At 44.1% G+C, this 19177-nt stretch overlaps 1 protein-coding gene and 1 long non-coding RNA gene across 10 annotated transcripts in view; one reads left to right on the top strand and one right to left on the bottom strand.

The window, feature by feature from the left end:
• TBL1XR1 (TBL1X/Y related 1) overlaps positions 1-19177 on the top strand; it is a 185168-nt gene that overhangs the window by 30830 nt on the left and 135161 nt on the right. For 2 of the 9 annotated variants that reach the window (XM_055110699.2, XM_055110696.2), the window contains exon 2: positions 5805-5922. The exons of the other annotated variants lie outside the window; for them this stretch is intronic. The gene's annotated coding sequence lies outside the window, so the exon portion shown is untranslated. The remainder of the gene's footprint in view (positions 1-5804; positions 5923-19177) is intronic. 9 annotated transcript variants of the gene reach the window in all.
• On the bottom strand, positions 12398-17958 carry LOC129397473 (uncharacterized). Its single transcript, XR_008624939.2, has 2 exons — positions 13334-17958; positions 12398-13078 (listed from the first exon to the last, which is right to left on the bottom strand). It is a non-coding gene; the product is annotated as an uncharacterized LOC129397473 (long non-coding RNA).

Below are 19177 nucleotides of genomic sequence, written 5' to 3'. Positions count from 1 at the left end.
TATTTCATTATTGTTTAAATTTGCAATCCCCAAATGGTGTATGTAGTAAGTCCATTCTCACACTGCTATAGAGAACAGCCCCAAACCAGGTAATTTATATAGAAAAGAGTTTTAGTTGACTCACAGTTCTGCATGGCTGGGGAGGCCTCAGGAAACTTACAATCATGGCAGAAGGGGAAGCAGGCACTTCTAACAGGGCAGCAAGCAAGAGAGTGTGAAGGAAGAGAAGGAGGAAGAGCCCCATATAAAACCATCAGAGAACTCACTATTATCAGAACAGCATGGGGGAAGCTGCACGATCCATTCACCTCCCATGAGGCCCTTCCCTCAGCACCTGGGGATTAGAAGATGAGATTTGAATGGGAACACAAAGCCAAACCATATCAGTATGTGATGTGGAACATCTTTTCACATGCATATTTACATACGTATGTGTTCTTTGAATAAGGTCTCTGTTTAATATTCTTGGCCTATTTTTAAATAGGGTTGTATGTTTCCCTATTGGTGAGTTTTTAATATATTTTTCCTTTATTGTATTTTATTTATCTCATTATCATTGTTATTGTTATTATTTTTAGAGATGGGAGTTTCACCATGTTGCCCAAGCTGGTCTCAAACTCCTGAGCTCAGCCAATCCACCTGCCTTGGCCTCCCAGAGTGCTGGGATTACAGGTGTGACCCACTGTGCCTGGCCTATGATCCATTTTTTTGGACAGGGTGTGGCTCTGTTGCCCAGGCTGGAGTGCAGTGAGGTTATCTTGGCTTCCTGCAACCTCCGCCTCCCAGGCTCAAGCAATCCTCCCACCTCAGCCTCCTGAGTAGGTGGGTCTACAGGGGCATACCACCATGTCCAGCTAATTTTTTTGTGGAGATAACGCTTTTGCCATGTTGCCTAGGCTGGTCTTGAACTCCTGGCCCCAAGTGATCATCTTACTCAGCCTCCCAAAGTGGTGGGATTACAAGTGTGAGCCACTGAACCTGGCTCTGTGATCTATTTTGACTTAGTTTTTGTGAAGAGTGTGAGGGCTGAGTCTAGACTGGTTTTTTGCATATGGATGTTTAGTTGTTCCAGCACTCTTTGTTGAATAGACTGTCTTTGCTCCATTGTATTGTCTTTGTTACTTTGTCAGAGATCAGTTTTCTATGTACAGATGTATTCTGGGCTATTTTGTTCCACTGAACTATTCTTTCACTAATACCATATTGTCTTGATAACTGTAGCTTTTTAGGAAGTCTTGAGGTCAAGTAGGGCAAATCCTTTCACTTTGTTCTCGCCTTCAAAAAAACTTCATGTAAACTTAAGACTTAAGGTTGTTGATATCCACAAAATTTGCTGGGATTTTGATTGAGATTATGTTGAATTTGTAGATCAAGTTGGGAAGAAATGACATCTTGACAGTATTGAGTCTTCTATCCAAGGAAATGGAGTATTTCTCCATTTATTTAGTTCTTTGATTTATTTCATCAGACTTTCTTTATATAGATCTTATCCAATTGTTAGATTTGTGCCTAAGTAATATAAATGGTTTTGTGTTTTTCACTTCAAATTGGGAAGCGATTCACTTTTGTATATTAACCTTGTATCCTGCAAGCTTACTGTAATTGCTTATTAGTTCCTGGAGTTTTTTTTGTCAGTTCTTTCAGATTTTCTGTGTAGACAATCATGTCATCTGTGAACAAAGATAGTTTTATTTCTTCCTTCCCATTCTTTACCTTTTCTTATTGTGTTAGCTAGAATCCATAACAAATTTTTAGATATGAGAAAGAAGGAAGGCATTAAGGTTAAGTAAAATGTAGTACTATCATACATTTCTTTGCCACGGTAAAAAAAAAAAAATTAAAACTTCAACAAACTCGAACATATGTTTAAAAATATTTTAAAGTAAATATACAACTTTTCCTACAATGCTGTAGAGTATTTGAAATTTTTAGGGATACCATAGTCTTGTAGTTCATAATCTCTATTCAGCCCAGCTCCAGAAGATGTGAAAAATGTCATTGAAATTTTGATAGAGATTTCATTGACTCTGCAGATAACTTTGGGTAGTATGGACATTTTAACAATATTCTTTCAGTTCGTGAACATGAGACATTTTTCCATTTATTTGTATAATCTTTTTCAATTTGTTTCTTCAAAAATTTAGAAGTAGGCTGGGCGCAGTGGCTCACGCCTGTAATCCCAGCACTTTGGAAGGCCGAGGCGGGTGGATCATGAGGTTAGGAGTTTGAGACCAGCGTGGCCAAGATGGGGAAACCCCATCTCTACTGAAAATACAAAAATTAGCCAGGTATGGTGGCAGGCGCTTGTAATCCCAGCTACTCGGGAGGCTAAGGCAGGAGAATCGCTTCAACCCGGGAGATGGAGGTTGTAGTGAGCCAACATTGCGCCATTGCACTCCAGCCTGGGCGACAAGCAAGACTCCATTTCAAAAAAAAAAAAAATTGAAAATAGGGAGTGATGTGTAAATTAAGCCATTCCAAGTTTTAACAATTTAGGGGCCATTTGAAGGTCTTTGCAGGAGGGAATACTCGGATAGCAAACATTGTGGTAGTTGTAAACATGAACAGTTTTTAATGTCAAGTCAGGGAGTCCTAACCAAGCCACAATAATGAATTTTACTCAGCTCTGGAACAAGAATTTTGAAATGTTATGTTAGTTGTTTTACGGTATGTTGCTGAGCGTATGCGTGTGCATGGTTGGTGTTAAGAAGGGCGTATAATCTGCTGGCCTTTCTCTATTGTTGATTGTTGCTAATAATTCTCTGGTTGAAGAAAAATATTTCCTTTTCAGGAACATATTGGGAATATATTTGAGGTGAGTAAAGGTATATATTCTTTTTTGTGCTTGGGCAGAAGTACTGAGTTTTTACTGTTTAATTGTAATAACATAAATCTGAACTATGGATACATTTTGCGTATTTATGTGTATACCTATGTGTATAGAAAGTGATACATATGAATTGAAGCTGATTACTGCTTCAGAAAAGATTTGTTGGCTAGGTAATATATTTACGTTGTTCAAAATTCATAAATATTCTCTCCCCTACCCCTACCCCTACCAAGTTACTTTCCTAGAGCTAACCACTGTCATCAGTTTTCTTTGTATCCTTCCAGATATTTTATATATATAAAAGTAATTAAGTGTATACTTTACACCCTCTCCCCAGTATTGTTTTAAATACAAATATTAGGGTACTAGTCACTTTGATGTGTTTTGCTGTTTTTACCTTATATATTTTACATCTTCTTACATCTACACAAAGAGCTTTCTTTTTTTTTTTTTCAGACGGAGTTTTTGCTCTTGTTGCCCAGGCTGGATGGTAATGGCATGATCTTGGCTCACTGCAGCTTGCACCTCCTGGTTTCATGTGATTCTTCTGCCTCAGCCTCCTGAGTAGCTGGGATTACAGGTGCTCGCCACCATGCCTGGCTAATTTTTTTGTATTTTGAGTAGAAACGGGGTTTCCTCATGTTGGCAGGGCTGGTCTCGAACTCCTGACCTCAAGTGATCCGCCCGCCTTGGCCTCCCAAAGTGCTGGGATTACAAGCGTGAGCCACCACGCCCGGCCTCTTTTTTTTCTTTTAAATGGCTGCAAGACATTTTACTGTATTGGTACTCCATAGTTTAACCAGTCCCTTCATTGATGGATATTCAGGTTGCCTCAGTCTGTGGCTGTGGCAATGTTGAGTGAATAACCTTGGTACATAGATCATTCCCTATGCATAAAAGGATGTCTGTATGATAAATAAATAATTGGAATTGCTGGGTCAAAGGATATGTGCATTTGTAAATAATTAGGGTAGTGACTGCCAGACTGACTTCACAGAGGCTGTACCGGTTTACATTCCTGCTCTCAATGTGTCTCTGCCCATGTTCTTGCCAACATAGTGTTACCAAATGTTTTGCTCTTTGATAATCTGCTAGTGAAGATATTACTTTAGTGTCTTTCTGATTTCTTTTTTATTTTGAATAAGATCGAGCATCTTTTTGTATATTTAAGTCATTTCTTCTTAGCGGACTTTTATTTTGGGCACTTCCATTTTTTATTGTGCTGTAATTTACATAAGGCAAAGTATACACTTGTAGATGTATAACTCAGTAAACTTTCTTTTAGTTGAGGTATGATTTACTTTCAATAAAATGAACAGATGTTAAGTGTACTGTTTTGATGAGTTTTAACAGCTCATGTAAAACTGACCATGTAACCCACCCCAGTCAAGATTTAGAACATTTCCATCACTCAGAAAATTTCCTCAGGCCCCATTTTGTTTTTCCTTCTCTCCATCTTAGACAATCAGTTTTCTAATTTCTGTTACCATAAATTAGTTGTGCCTATGATTTTTTAAAATTAAAACATATTATCCACCCTTGTAACTACCAACAAAATTGAGACACGGAACATTTCATGCCTTCCAGCAGGCAGGCTCCCTTGTCCGTTCTTCCAGTCAGTATCTTGCCCACCAAAGGTAACCACTGTATTGACCTGTGTTCACTAGAGACTGGTCATGTAAATCTGTGCTTCATCATTTATTGTATCAAGCAGTAGTTTCTTTTTCATTGATACACACGCATAAATGTAATACTACTATCTGTTTTACTCTTTGGACAGATATGTGGAGTTTTCAACATTGCGCTTATCTGAATAAAACTGCTGTGAACATTCTAAAGCACTTAACGTCTTTTTGGTGTATTAGAAATGAAATTGATAATAGGATGTAGATATATGTTTAACTTTAGAAACTGCTATAACCATTCCTCAAAGTGATTGTACCAGTCTGCTCTTTCACTAGCAGTGTTTGTAAGTTCTAATTGCTCTGTGTTTTTGTCAACACTTAATATTTTTAGTTCTTTTTTAGTTTCAGCTATTTGAGTGGGAGTGTGTGGTGTCTCATTGTGGTTATAATTTGAATTTCCTTGGTGACAAATGATGTTGAGAATATTTTCATGTGCTTATTGTTGATATATGATTCTTAACTGGGTGATGGGTCTTAGATTTTTTTTTTTTTGAGTTGGAGTCTCACTCTGTCACCCAAGCTGGAGTTCAGTGGCATGATCTTGGCTCACTGCAACCTCTACCTCCCAGGTTCAAGTGATCCTCCTGCATCAGCCTCCCGAGTAGCTGGGATTATAGGCATCCACCATCATGCCTGGCTAATTTTTATATTTTTTTGCAGAGATGGGGTTTCACCAAGTTGGCCAGGCTGGTCTCAAACTCCTGACCTCAGGTGATCCACCCGCTTCAGCGTCCCAAAGTGCTAGGATTACAGGCGTGAGCCACCGCGCCTGGCCAATTAGTGCCTTTTATGTAGGGTTTGACATTATTAGTGCTGAGTTCAGAATCTTTTACTTGCATTTGAGTCACTGAAAAGTGTAATTAACCTAACTGGCTCATAATGTAAATAAAAATGTGAGATATGTGTGGGAAATAACCTGTTTGCTGACTGCTTGTAGAAGTCTTTTTTTCAGTCAGGATTTTGGGGAAAAGAGAACTTAAGGGGTAGCATGTAGACTAGCTAAAAGAAACACATGGGAAAGCAAGGAGTCAAGGACTGGCACAGGGGTTATCTAAGATGATAGGCAAAACAGTCAGAGAAACAGGAAAACAAATTAGACTATAACAAATGGAAAATTATGCTGTTAAGTATTTACCAAATTTCCAAAACGGAAACACAACAAACCTAGGTGTGTTTGTGTACATTTGTGTATCTAAGATTAACTGGCTTTGTTTTAGTACTTGATATAAATTTTTTTACATTTCTAGAGAATGTTTTAGATCTTTATTTATTTTTTTTTTTTGAGACAGAGTTTCACTCTGTCACCCAGGCTCGAGTGCAGTGGCGTGTTCTCGGCTCACTACAACCTCCGTCCTCTGGGCTCAAGCAGTCCTCGCATCTCAGCCTCCCAAGGAGCTGGGACCTCAGGTATGCACTACCATGCTTGGCTAACTTTTGTATTTTTAGTAGCGATGTGGTGTCACCATGTTGGCCAGGCTGGTCTCGAACTCCTGACCTCAGGTGATCCACCCTCCTCAGTCTCCCAAAGTGCGTGGATTACAGGTGTGAACCACCACGCCTGGGCTAGAATGTTTTAGCTCTTTATAAACATGTTTTATGATTTAGGACTGAGTTTCAAATAATAAAAAATAATCGAGAGCTTGAAGAAAAAGAATTCATTGGGAAGTATCCCATCAAACCCAGCGCAAGTAATATATCCTGGAATTGGAAGCAGAATGGGAACTATGGACTCAGTGAAGATTGTTCTGGACATTATTTGATTCTTCTTTCTCGCTGCCAATTGGATACTTTTTTTTTTTTTTTGAGACGGAGTCTCGCTCTGTCGCCCAGACTGGAGTGCAGTGGCGCAATCTTGGCTCACTGCAAGCTCAGTCTCCCGGGTTCGCGCCATTCTCCTGCCTTGGCCTCCTGAATAGCTGGTACTACAGGCGCCTGTCACCACGCCCAGCTAATTTTTTGTATTTTTAGTAGAGATGGGGTTTCATCGTGGTAGCCAGGATGGCCTAGATCTCCTGATGTCATGATGCACTACCATGACGTCCTCCCAAAGTGCTGGGATTACAGGACTGAGCCACTGCGCCCTACCAGATACTTCTACTTACATGGTTTGCAAAGCAGCTAAACAAGGCTTCCAGCAGCTCTTCAATTTACTTGTTATTTGAGCTTCTTGAGAAAGTACTATTATTTTGTTCCCTCTTGCTCCATTTTCCCCACTCTTTATTGGATTAAGTAATGTGCTCAGGGTTACATGCAAATCTAGCTGTCTAGCCTTGCTCTTCACCACTACTTTATATTAAGTTAAATTAAACTATGAGGTTAAATGCATTAATGTGGTGGTATTAACGACCTTGACCTATTAATATAGCTTAAAAAATTTTTAAACAAATAGACATCCTAAATTTTACTGCAAAAACGTAGCATCCTTATGAAGATGCAAAACTAGTGTCTTGAAACTCAGGGGCCAGCATCGCTTCACTTGGAAACAGTGGCCATCATTAGTCTTTACTAAGCCCTGTGCATCAGGTGGCAGTAGGGACATTACTTACTTAGGACTTTCGTAGGAGCTGGTACTTTGTAACACTTAACGCTGATTATAATTATTTACTTGGATGACTTTTTTCTTTTCCTACCTGATTTTTGCACACTGACATATTTTTAGTGCTTCAAAGGGGTGCTATAAATTTGGTGCTTATTTTAAGAAGAGAGAATGGATATAAAAACTCATGCTGCTGAAAATGTGATGAGAATTTTGTGTCTTGGTTTTTCAAGTAGTTATTTTGATCAAGCTTGTCATTTATATGTGTATGAATTATATATATTGACTTTTCTATAGTATTTCTTTTAAATAAATCATACAGTTCTCACAACAGCATTGAATGTACTTTATTTTAAAATAGAGGGCCCTTATTTTATAAAATGTATACTCCAGTTGTGGTGTAAGTGGTAATTTCCTTACCATTTTTAAGGTAATCTTTTTAGCATTAGAGAATTGATATAATTTCAAGTAGCTACTTCTTTCAGTATTGGAAGTGAGCTATTTACTTTCCTCAGCAGCAGGAGAATCAGCCTCAGCTTTTTAAACCTATGGTAGAAACTGATTTCTCTCTCTCTTTTTTTTTTACCCATTGAGAAAATCCAGCTGAGTTCCACATAAGTAAAAACTGTCTTTACCACTGCAGGAATTAAAAATAAAAAATTCTTCTTGTTCTTTTTACATTTTAGGAGAATTAAAACTTTTAATAGGGTATCTCTACATTGAGTCTCTTTGAATGCTAATAATTTTAGAGACCATATTGTATTTATTATAGCTTAGTTTTGGAGGTGGGAAAATACGTCCATTTAGTGGCCTTAGTAGTTTAATGTGGCCCGCAGGATGGATGTTTCTCTTCTTGATTTATATTGTTTATAGAAGAATGATATCTCTTTAATATTACTTGAGGGGCTGGGGAGGTTAGGTTAATTTCTTGGGTTTATATAGCCTTAGGGCTGTTAGTAGTGTCCAATTTTCTTTAATCTAGAGGTGCTCAAACAGAATCCCTAAAGCGCCACAGATGATTTTCTAATCATATCTATATGCAGGTCTGTCAGCTTCTTAGCTCTTCCTGGTTACTGCTGCTGAAATGTCTCCTGGGAGCAACACCATAGCAACAGGATTTTCAGGGTCTAATATATAATATGAAATTTAGGAGTATACCATAGGGATGAATGGCTCTTCTGTCAGTTGTAGTCTTGTTTTAAATTCCTATATTGGCCGGACGTGGTGGTTCACGCCGGTAATCCCAGCACATTGGGAGGCCGAGGCGGGCGGATCATGAGGTCAGGAGTTCGAGACCAGCCTGGCCAACATGGTGAAACTCCGTGTCTACTAAAAATACAAAAATTAGCTGGGCATAGTGGTTCGCACCTGTAATCCCAGCTACTGGGGAGGCTGAGGCAGGAGAATGGCTTGAACCCAGGAGGGTAGAGGTTGCAGTGAGCCAAGATTGTGCCACTGCACTCCAGCCTGGGCGACTGAGCAAGACTGTCTTAAAAAAAAAAAAAAGGAAAAGAAACAAATCCTATATTTACAGTGGAATTTGCAGCAGGGTTTTTTTTTTTTTTTTTTTTTTTTTACTTTTTATTTTTTAGAAATAATGTTATAAAAACTATCCAGTTCTTCATGTAGATTGTTTTATTGAAAACTACCGTGGTGGGACCTTAAGATACATGAGATAGCCTCACAGTTTTCCAACCTACCTATGAGCAAACCTATTAGCCTTGGGGGTGGGGGGAAACAACTAAAATAAAACACTTAACGAGGATAGTATTTATGATCTTCAAACAAACTTCATTGAGCTATACTTTACATATGATAAAATGCATTCATTTGAAGTGTATTTGAATAATATACAAATGTATATACCTGTGCAACTACCACAATTTAAGACGAAGATCACGTATAAAACTGGAAAAATTCCCTTGTTCCCAATTGCAGTTAGTCCCCTTTGGCACGCCCATCCCAGGAAACGGCTAATTTGCTTTCTAACACTGCAGGTTAGTTTTGCTTCTTGAGAAATTTCATATGAATGGAATTCCATTCCATTTTGTGGTAGGGAGAATAAAGATCCCTCTAAGACATCCATACTCTAATTCCCAGAACCTGTGGGTATTTAACCTTCCATGGCAAAGGCATTTTACACATGTGATTAAGAGCCTTGATGCAGAGAGTGATGCCAAGGTAATCCTCATTTAAACCAACAAGGTCACGTATAACCCAGAGTGTTCTGAATTGAGTACAAATGTGGTATTTCTTTATGTTAAATTCAGAATTTTATAGTATTATATACTAAATCATGCCAGCAAGTCTAATCTCATCATACAGATCCTTAAAATCTGTAGTGAGAGGGTGATAGGACTAATGACTGCTGAAGAATGGTGAGATGCACACATTTCTTGGCTTGGAAGATGGAGGACGAGGCCCTGAGCCAAGGGAATGCTGGTGCCTCCAGAGTCTAGAAAAGTCAAAAGAAACTAATCTGCTTTAGGAGCCTCCGGAGAGGAAATTTTTTTTCTTTTTGTTTTTTGAGATAGAGTCTCATTCTGTTACTCAGGCTGGAGTACAGTGACATAGTCACAGCTCACTCCAGCTTTGACCTCATGGGCTCAAGCAGTCCTCTTGCCTCAGCCTCCCAAAGTGGGATTACAGGTGTGAGACACTGTGCCTGGCCCAGAGAGGAATGATTACACCTGTTTACACCTTCATTTTAGCCCAGTGAGACCTGTGTCAGACTTGTAACTTACAGAACTACAAATTAACAAATTTGTGTTGTTTTAAGCTACTACGTTTGTGGTAATTCATCATCTAGCAAGAGTAGAAAGTGATACATACACTGTGTATTTTGTGCTTGACTTGTCCCTCCTTGAATTGTCATTTTGTTGTGCGGATGTAGCACAATTTTTTGTCCATTCCCAGTTGATGGATATTTGTGTTGCTTCCAGCTTTGAGCTATATTCTAGTGTATAGTAGTATATAGAAACTAGTATCTCCTTGTGTTTTAGTTTTTACTTCTGAGGACATTCATACATCTTTTTGTGAACTGTTCAAATATTTTGCTCCTTTGAAAATTTGGGTCATATGTCCTCATGTAATTGTTGTGGCATTCTTTTTTATATTCCAGACACAAGTGTTTTGTCAGAATTATATATATATATATATATATATATATATAAATGTATGTGTGTGTATATATATGTGTGTGTGTGTGTGTATATATATATATATTTTTTTTTTTTTTTTTTTTTTTTTTTGAGATGGAGTCTCACTCTGTCCCTAGGCTGCAATGGCGTGATCTTGGCTCACTGCAACCTCTGCCTCCTGGGTTCAAGGGATTCTCCTGCCTCAGCCTCCCGAGTAGCTGGGATTACAGGCGCCCGCCACCACACCTGGCTAATTTTTGTGTTTTTAGTAGAGACGGGGGTTTTGCCATGTTGGCCAGGCTGGTCTCAAACTCCTGACGTCAGATCCGCCCTTCTTGGCTTCCCAAAGTGCTTAGATTACAGGCGTGAGCCACCATGCCTGGCCTATATGTCTTGATTTTTCATTCCTTTCGTGCCTTTTTTTTTTTTTTTTTTTTTTTTTTTTTTGGTAGAGTAGAAGTTTCACATTTTCATGAATTCTAGGGTTTTTTTTTTTAATGGTTTCTGGTTTTTTTTTGTTCTAAGAAATTTTATCCTGTATTTCTATTTAGAAGTTTTAGAGTGTTAGCTTTTAGATTAAAAAATGGTTTACTTTTTTTTTTTGAGATGGAGTTTCACTCTTGTTGCCCAGGCTGGAGTGCAATGGTGCAGTCTTGGCTCACCACAACCTTCGCCTCCCGGGTTCAAGTGATTCCTCTGCCTCAGCCTCCCGAGTAGCTGGGATTACAGGCATGTGCCACCACGCCTGGCTAATTCTGTAATTTTAGTAGAGACGGGGTTTCTCCATGTTGGTCAGGCTGGTCTCGAACTCCTGACCTCAGGGGATCCGCCCTCTTCCCGGAGTGCACGGATTACAGGCATGAGCCACTGCAGCCGGCCAAAACTGATATAATTTTTGTGTATGGTATGAGGTAAAAGTTGAAGTTCATTTTTTTTTTCCATGTGACTATTCAGTTGTTTTCGTACCATTTCTTGGAAAAAAGAAAAAAACTATCTTTCTCCTTTTGAAAGTCCTTAGTATCCTTTAAGATCAGCTTTTCTTATGTATTCACATTATCTATAGACAATGACTATTAATTTATTCTTTTAAATTCATACACCTTTTGTTTCCCAAATTAAATTTCTTTCATAGATACAGAACAACATAGATCAAAAAAATCTTGAGTCATTTTTGGTAATTCATGTCTTTCAAAGGAGTTTTATTTCTTAAAGAAATTATTAGCTTAATATTCTTTCAATTAATGTGGAGTCTGTGGCCATGTTTTTTTATTTTTCATAATTCACAATACAAATCTTGATCAGTTTAGTGAGAGGTATCAGTTTTATTGATTTGTTCAAAAGACAGTTTTGTTTCACTGCTTTTTCAGTGTTGTGTGTCTGTTTTCTGTTGCATTGATATTAGCGCTTTCTTTGTTTAATTTGCCCTTTTTCTAGCTTCTTAAACTTAGATCAGTGATCTCAAATTCGTTTTGTTTGTGAAATAGTGCACTTAAGGTGTTGCTTTAGCTGCATTTTACTATTTTTGGTACGCTCTTCTCTTTTCATATACTTCAGAATGATTTTTAATTTTCATTGTGATTTCTTCTTTGAGCCTTTGTTTACTTTAGGAATATGTTTATCTGATTTCAAATATTTGGTAACTTTGTATGGGACTTTTCTTTGTAGCCAGAGAAAATACTCTGTGATTTAAATCTTTTAGATTTGCATCTGTTTTGTTCTCTGCGTGTGATCTCTTTTGTTAATGTTTTATTTGCACTTCAGTATTTTGTATTATTTTTATTGGATGTTTTCTGTAAATACGAGTCCAGTTTGTCAAGTGTTGTTTAGATCTTCTGTGTTATTAATTTTTAGTTTTATTATTTACAGAGAGAAGGGTGTTAATCTCCAACTCTAAATATGATTTACCTATTTCTTTTTAAAAAGTTCTGTCGGCTGGGCGCGGTGGCTCATGCCTGTAATCTTAGCACTCTGGGAGGCTGAGGCGGGCAGATCATGAAGTTAGTAGTTTGAGACCAGCCTGGCCAACATGGCGAAACCCCGTTTCTACTAAAAAAACAAAAATTAGCTATGCATGGTGGCGGGCGTCTGTAATCCCAGCTACTTGGGAAGCTGAGGCTGGAGAATCGCTTGAACCTGGGAGGTAGAAGTTGCAGTGAGCCGAGATTGTACCATTGTACTCCAGTCTGGGCAACAAGAGCAAAACTCCTTCTTTTTTTTTTTTTTTGAGGTTGGAGCAAAACTTTTTTTTTTTTTTTTCTTTTTTATTGATCATTCTTGGGTGTTTCTCGCAGAGGGGGATTTGGCAGGGTCACAGGACAATAGTGGAGGGAAGGTCAGCAGATAAACAAGTGAACAAAGTTCTCTGGTTTTCCTAGGCAGAGGACCCTGCGGCCTTCCGCAGTGTTTGTGTCCCTGGGTACTTGAGATTAGGGAGTGGTGGTGACTCTTAACGAACATGCTGCCTTCAAGCATCTGTTTAACAAAGCACATCTTGTACCGCCCTTAATCCATTCAACCCTGAGTGGATACAGCACATGTTTCAAAGAGCACAGGGTTGGGGGTAAGGTCACAGATCAACAGGATCCCAAGGCAGAAGAATTTTTCTTAGTACAGAACAAAATGAAAAGTCTCCCATGTCTACCTCTTTCTACACAGACACGGCAACCATCCGATTTCTCAATCTTTTCCCCACCTTTCCCCCCTTTCTATTCCACAAAACTGCCATTGTCTTCATGGCCCATTCTCAATGAGCTGTTGAGTACACCTCCCAGATGGGGTGGTGGCCGGGCAGAGGAGCTCCTCACTTCCCAGTAGGGGCGGCCGGGCAGAAGCGCCCCTCACCTCCCGGACGGGGCGGCTGGCCGGGCGGGGGGCTGACCCCCCCCACCTCCCTCCCGGACGGGGCGGCTGGCCGGGCAGAGGGGCTCCTCACTTCCCAGTAGGGGCGGCCGGGCAGAGGCGCCCCTCACTTCCCTGACGGGGCGGCTGGCCCGGCGGGGGGCTGACCCCCCCCACCTCCCTCCCGGATGGGGCGGCTGGCCGGGCAGAGGGGCTCCTCACTTCCCGGTAGGGGCGGCCGGGCAGAGGCACCCCTCACCTCCCGGACAGGGCGGCTGGCCGGGCGGGGGGCTGACGCCCCCACCTCCCTCCCGGACGGGGCGGCTGGCCGGGCGGGGGGCTGACCCCCCACCTCCCTCCCGGACAGGGCGGCTGGCCGGGCAGAGGGGCTCCTCACTTCCCAGTAGGGGCGGCCGGGCAGAGGTGCCCCTCACTTCCGCGACGGGGCGGCTGGCCCGGCGGGGGGCTGACCCCCCCACCTCCCTCCCGGACGGGGCGGCTGGCCGGGCAGAGGGGCTCCTCACTTCCCGGTAGGGGCGGCCGGGCAGAGGCACCCCTCACCTCCCGGACAGGGCGGCTGGCCGGGCGGGGGGCTGACCCCCCCACCTCCCTCCCGGACGGGGCGGCTGGCCGGGCGGGGGGCTGACCCCCCCACCTCCCTCCCGGACGGGGCGGCTGGCCGGGCGGGGGGCTGACCCCCCCCACCTCCCTCCCGGACGGGGCGGCTGGCCGGGCAGAGGGGCTCCTCACTTCCCAGTAGGGGCGGCCGGGCAGAGGCGCCCCTCACTTCCCTGACGGGGCGGCTGGCCCGGCGGGGGGCTGACCCCCCCACCTCCCTCCCGGATGGGGCGGCTGGCCGGGCAGAGGGGCTCCTCACTTCCCGGTAGGGGCGGCCGGGCAGAGGCACCCCTCACCTCCCGGACAGGGCGGCTGGCCGGGCGGGGGGCTGACGCCCCCACCTCCCTCCCGGACGGGGCGGCTGGCCGGGCGGGGGGCTGACCCCCCCACCTCCCTCCCGGACGGGGCGGCTGGCCGGGCGGGGGGCTGACCCCCCACCTCCCTCCCGGACAGGGCGGCTGGCCGGGCAGAGGGGCTCCTCACTTCCCAGTAGGGGCGGCCGGGCAGAGGCGCCCCCCACCTCCTGGACAGGGCGGCTGGCCGGGCGGGGGGCTGATCCCCCCACCTCCCTCCCGGACGGGGCGGCTGGCCAGGCGGGGGGCTGACCCCCCCACCTCCCTCCCGGACGGGGCGGCTGGCCGGGCGGGGGGCTGACCCCCCCACCTCCCTCCCGGATGGGGCGGCTGGCCGGGCGGGGGGCTGACCCCCCCACCTCCCTCCCGGACGGGGCGGCTGGCCGGGCGGGGGGCTGACCCCCCCCCACCTCCCTCCCGGACGGGGCGGCTGGACGGGCGGGGGGCTGACCCCCCCACCTCCCTCCCGGACGGGGCGGCTGGACGGGCGGGGGGCTGACCCCCCCACCCCCCTCCCGGACGGGGCGGCTGGCCGGGCGGGGGGCTGACCCCCCCCACCTCCCTCCCAGACAGAGCGGCTGGCCGGGCAGAGGGGCTCCTCACTTCCCAGTAGGGGTGGCCGGGCAGAGGCGCCCCTCACCTCCTGGACGGGGCGGCTGGCCAGGCGGGGGGCTAACCCCCCCACCTCCCTCCCGGACGGGGTGGCTGGCCGGGCGGGGGGCTGACCCCCCCACCTCCCTCCCAGACAGAGCGGCTGGCCGGGCAGAGGGGCTCCTCACTTCCCAGTAGGGGCGGCCGGGCAGAGGCGCCCCCCACCTCCTGGACAGGGCGGCTGGCCGGGCGGGGGGCTGATCCCCCCACCTCCCTCCCGGACGGGGCGGCTGGCCAGGCGGGGGGCTGATCCCCCCACCTCCCTCCCGGACGGGGCGGCTGGCCGGGCGGGGGGCTGACCCCCCCCACCTCCCTCCCGGACGAGGAGGGAGGACGCTCCTCACTTCTCAGACGGGGTGGCTGTCGGGCGGAGGGGCTCCTCACTTCTCAGATGGGGCGGTTGCCAGGCAGAGGGTCTCCTCACTTCTCAGACAGGGCGGCCGGGCAGAGACGCTCCTCACATCCCGGACGGGGCGGCAGGGCAGAGGTGCTCCCCACATCTCAGACGATGGGCGGCGGGGCAGAGACGCTCCTCACTTCCCAGATGTGATGGCGGTCGGGAAGAGGTGCTCCTCACTTCCTAGATGGGATGGCGGCCGGGCAGAGACGCTCCTCACTTTCCAGACGGGGTGGCTGCCAGGCAGAGGCTGCAATCTCGGCACTTAGGGAGGCCAAGGCAGGCGGCTGGGAGGTGGTTGTAGCGAGCCGAGATCACGCCACTGCACTCCAGCCTGGGCGCCATTGAGCACTGAGTGAACGAGACTCCGTCTGCAATCCCGGCGCCTCGGGAGGCCGAGGCTGGCGGATCACTCCAAACTCCTTCTTAAAAAAAAAAAAAAAAAGTTTGCCAATTTCTAGATTACAGATTTCCAAATTAAGGTGTTAGGTACACACATTTAGAATTTTTATGTTATCTTGATGGATTAACCACTTTATCATTAAGAAATGTTCCTCTTAGTCCTTGCTCTAGAGTACCTTGTTCGATATTAATGTATTAATAATCAGATTATACTTAGAGCTTCCTTATGCTTAATTTTGTCATGAGATATATTTTCCATTTTTTATTTATCATCTGTTTTCATAGTTAACATGGGATTCTTTTAAACAGGATATAGTTGGATTTTTGTTTGTTTTTAAATCCAGGCTGATAATGGGATTTAGATAATTTGCATTTAACATAATTATTAATGTGGTTGAATTTATACCATATTTGTTTTTTGTCTTATCTGTTCTTTTTTTTTTCTTGGCGCCTTGATTTAGTAATTTTTAGCACTCCATATTATTTCTACTATTGTTTTATTAGCCATACCTCTTATTAGCCATACCTGCAGTTCACTTGTTGCATACTTTTTTTTTTTTTTTTTTGAGATGGAGTTTTGCTCTTGTTGCCCAGGCTGGAGTGCAGTGGCGCGATCTTGGCTCACTGCAACCTCCGCCTCCCGGGTTCAAGTGATTCTCCTGCCTCAACCTCCTGAGTAGCTGGGATTACAGGCGTGTGCCACCACGCCCAGCTAATTTTTTTAGTAGGGGTTTCATCATGTCTGCCAGGCTGGTCTCAAACTCCTGACCTCAGGTGATTCACCCGCCCCGGCCTCCCAAAGTGCTGGGATTACGGGCGTGAGCCACCGCGCCTAGCCTTTATTGCATACTTTTTACAGTCTATGTTCAAGTAAAATTATTGCATTTCACATATAGTGTTAGATTTTTTATAATAGCATACATCTATTTCTCCCTTTTATGTACTATTTTTGCTGTGCATTTTATATGCTGTAAACACTGGATATTGTTTTTACTTTAAACAGTTAATTACTCATTTAGAGGAACTTTTGAAATGAAAAGTCTTATATGTGCATGCATATTTACTAGTTCGGGCACTCCACATGCCTTTGGGAAGATCGAGGTTTTCCACATGTATCTGCTGTTTTCTTTCTGCTGAATAACTTCCTTTAACACTTCTTCTAGTCAGGTCTCTTGGTGAGAAATTCTATCAACTTTTAGTTTGGTAGAGTCTTTGTTTCCCCCTTCATTTTCAAGGATATATTCACTGAGTATAGAATTATGTGTTAATCTTTTTACTTCAACACTTTATTTTATTTTATTTATTTTTTGAGACACTATTTCACTCTGTTGCCCAGGCTAGAGTGCAGTGGTGCAATTTTGGCTCACTGCAACCTCCACTCCCCGGGCGATTCTCGTGCCTCAGCCTTCCCAGTAGCTGGGATTACAGGTGCACGCCACCACGCCCAGCTAGTTTTTTTATTTTTAGAAGAGATGGAGTCTCACCATGTTCGTCAGGCTGTTCTCCAACTCCTGACCTCAAGTGATCCACAAACAGTGTGGTTCTGTTGGGTAGCACCAGCTTAATAGGAATGTGAGCCAGAATTGCGAAGATCTAAGCAGGCTTTTAGGAAAGCTGTGTGGAAAATGGAAAAAGAGCAAAGGGAGATAGAAGCAATAATAAGGTAATTAGGGATAATCAAGAACAAAGTAAATGGGCTATCAAATTCTGAGATGGCTCTAAGAATGATGGTTAGAGAAATCTATATAGAAAATAATATATAGAGATATATAGAACCTAGGACCAACATGACTTGAATAGTGAGGAAATACAGATGACAGCTTTCTGCAAAAAGCTAAGAAAAAGGGTAGGGCGGCCGGGCACCATGGCTCACGCTCACGCCTGTAATCCCAGCATTTTGGGAGGCCGAGGCGGGCAGATCACGAGGTCAGCAGTTCAAGACAAGCCTGGCCAAAATGGCGAAACCCCATCTCTACTAAAAATACAAAAATTAGCCGGGCGTGGTGGTGGGTGCCTGTAATCCCAGTTTAAACCCAGGAGGCGGACGTTGCAGTGAGCTGAGATCGCGCCATTTGTACTCCAGCCTGGGCAACAGTAGGAAGACTGTTGAAAAAAAAGGTGGGCCTTGAATTAGTCAAGTACTTGGCTCTGGGGAAATTAATGAGAAGATAGATCTGGGAGTGAAAAGTAAAAAGCATAATCTAAAGTGAATGTAGCAACTTAAAAGGTTCCGTGGACTGAAAAAGAAGGGTGACAGCTGGGAGCATCTTTGGAAGAAGTTTTCAACATAGCCAGGCTGAATAATCTAAACTTCTAATTTGCTATAATCATAGTTAATTTATTTCTCATTCACTCATACTGTTACCCATTTGAATCAACTTGGAACAAATTGTATTCAGTAGTAGTATTTAGGACAAAAGAGTACAGTTTCTTGCTCTTGTGCCCCAAGCTGGAGTGCGATGGCGCTATCTTGGCTCACTGCAACTTCCACCTCCCAGGTTCAAGTGATTCTCCTGCCTCAGCCTCCTGAGTAGCTGGGATTACGGGTGCCTGCCACCACGCCCAGCTGATTTTTGTATTTTTAGTAGAGACAGGGTTTCACCATGGTGGCCAGGTTGGTCTCAAACTTCTGACCTCAGGTGATCTGCTGCCTTGGGCTGGGATTACAGGTGTGAGCCACCGTGCCCGTCTGGGAAAATTCTTTTTATCCTTGGGTGATGAAAAATTAGTCTGAGATTTCACAGTGGCTGAGACAGAGCATATGCCTCAGGTGTTCTGGAGGACAGCTGATTTCACACTCAGCCTGTTTTTCATTTTATTGTGTAAACCAGTGGTCCCCAACCTTTTTGGCACCAGGGACCAGTTTTATGGAAGACAGTTTTTCCACGGACAGAGGGTAGGGGGGTGGTTTCATCAGGCATTAGTTAGATTCTCATAAGGAGCGTACAGTCTAAGTCCCTCAAATGTGCAGTTCACAATAGGGTTCACGCTCCTGTGAGAATCTAATGCTGTAGCTGATCTGATAGGAGATGGAACTCAGGTGGTAATGCTGGCCCCACTGCCGTGGACTGGTGCCCACAGCTGCAGCCGGGGGTTGGGGACCCCCATCCTCAACTAAGAAAATCAAATGCAACTGTTTTTAATACTGCTTTTGATACACACTGGTAATGTTAAGCTATACTGAAACATAAATACTTGAAAAATACTTCATCAGGAGAGGTGGTTCAATGTGAAAAATGTGTGGCTCTCAGAGTCATAGATTTGGCTTTCTTCCCAGCTTTGCTTTTATATACCACTGTGACCCTTCACAAGTGACTCAACTTTCTCTTCACCACAGCGGTGCTATCTATAAAATAAAGGAGTTGAACAGCATGTTTAAAGTGTCTGATTCTGTGATTCTATGTGTTTTTATTATTACTGGCTTTTCTGAGCTACCTCAGAAACAAGTATATTATGTATAGTTATAACCTTATTTGTAAGAAAGAATGTTTTAAGTTTTGAACAACTCACCTTCCAATACAGTGAGGTCCGATCTCAGATTCTCACATGTTCCAGTTTGTGTCTTAATTTTTAAATGAAGGTAAAATAAAAAGCTTTGTGACTATTTCTCCTTATTAATACCTCACTCTATTACCTTCCAAGCTTACCTTAACTGGAATTATGTCAGCGTCCTTAGATAATTACTTTCTGTTAGAGCCTGCTCAGCTGCATGGCACCTAAACAGAGG

The sequence above is a fragment of the Pan paniscus genome, chromosome 2 (assembly GCF_029289425.2).
Source record: "Pan paniscus chromosome 2, NHGRI_mPanPan1-v2.0_pri, whole genome shotgun sequence".
Taxonomy (NCBI): domain Eukaryota; kingdom Metazoa; phylum Chordata; class Mammalia; order Primates; family Hominidae; genus Pan; species Pan paniscus.
The sequence above is the reverse complement of the archived record's forward strand: the minus strand, read 5'-3'. Positions and strand labels throughout refer to the sequence as shown.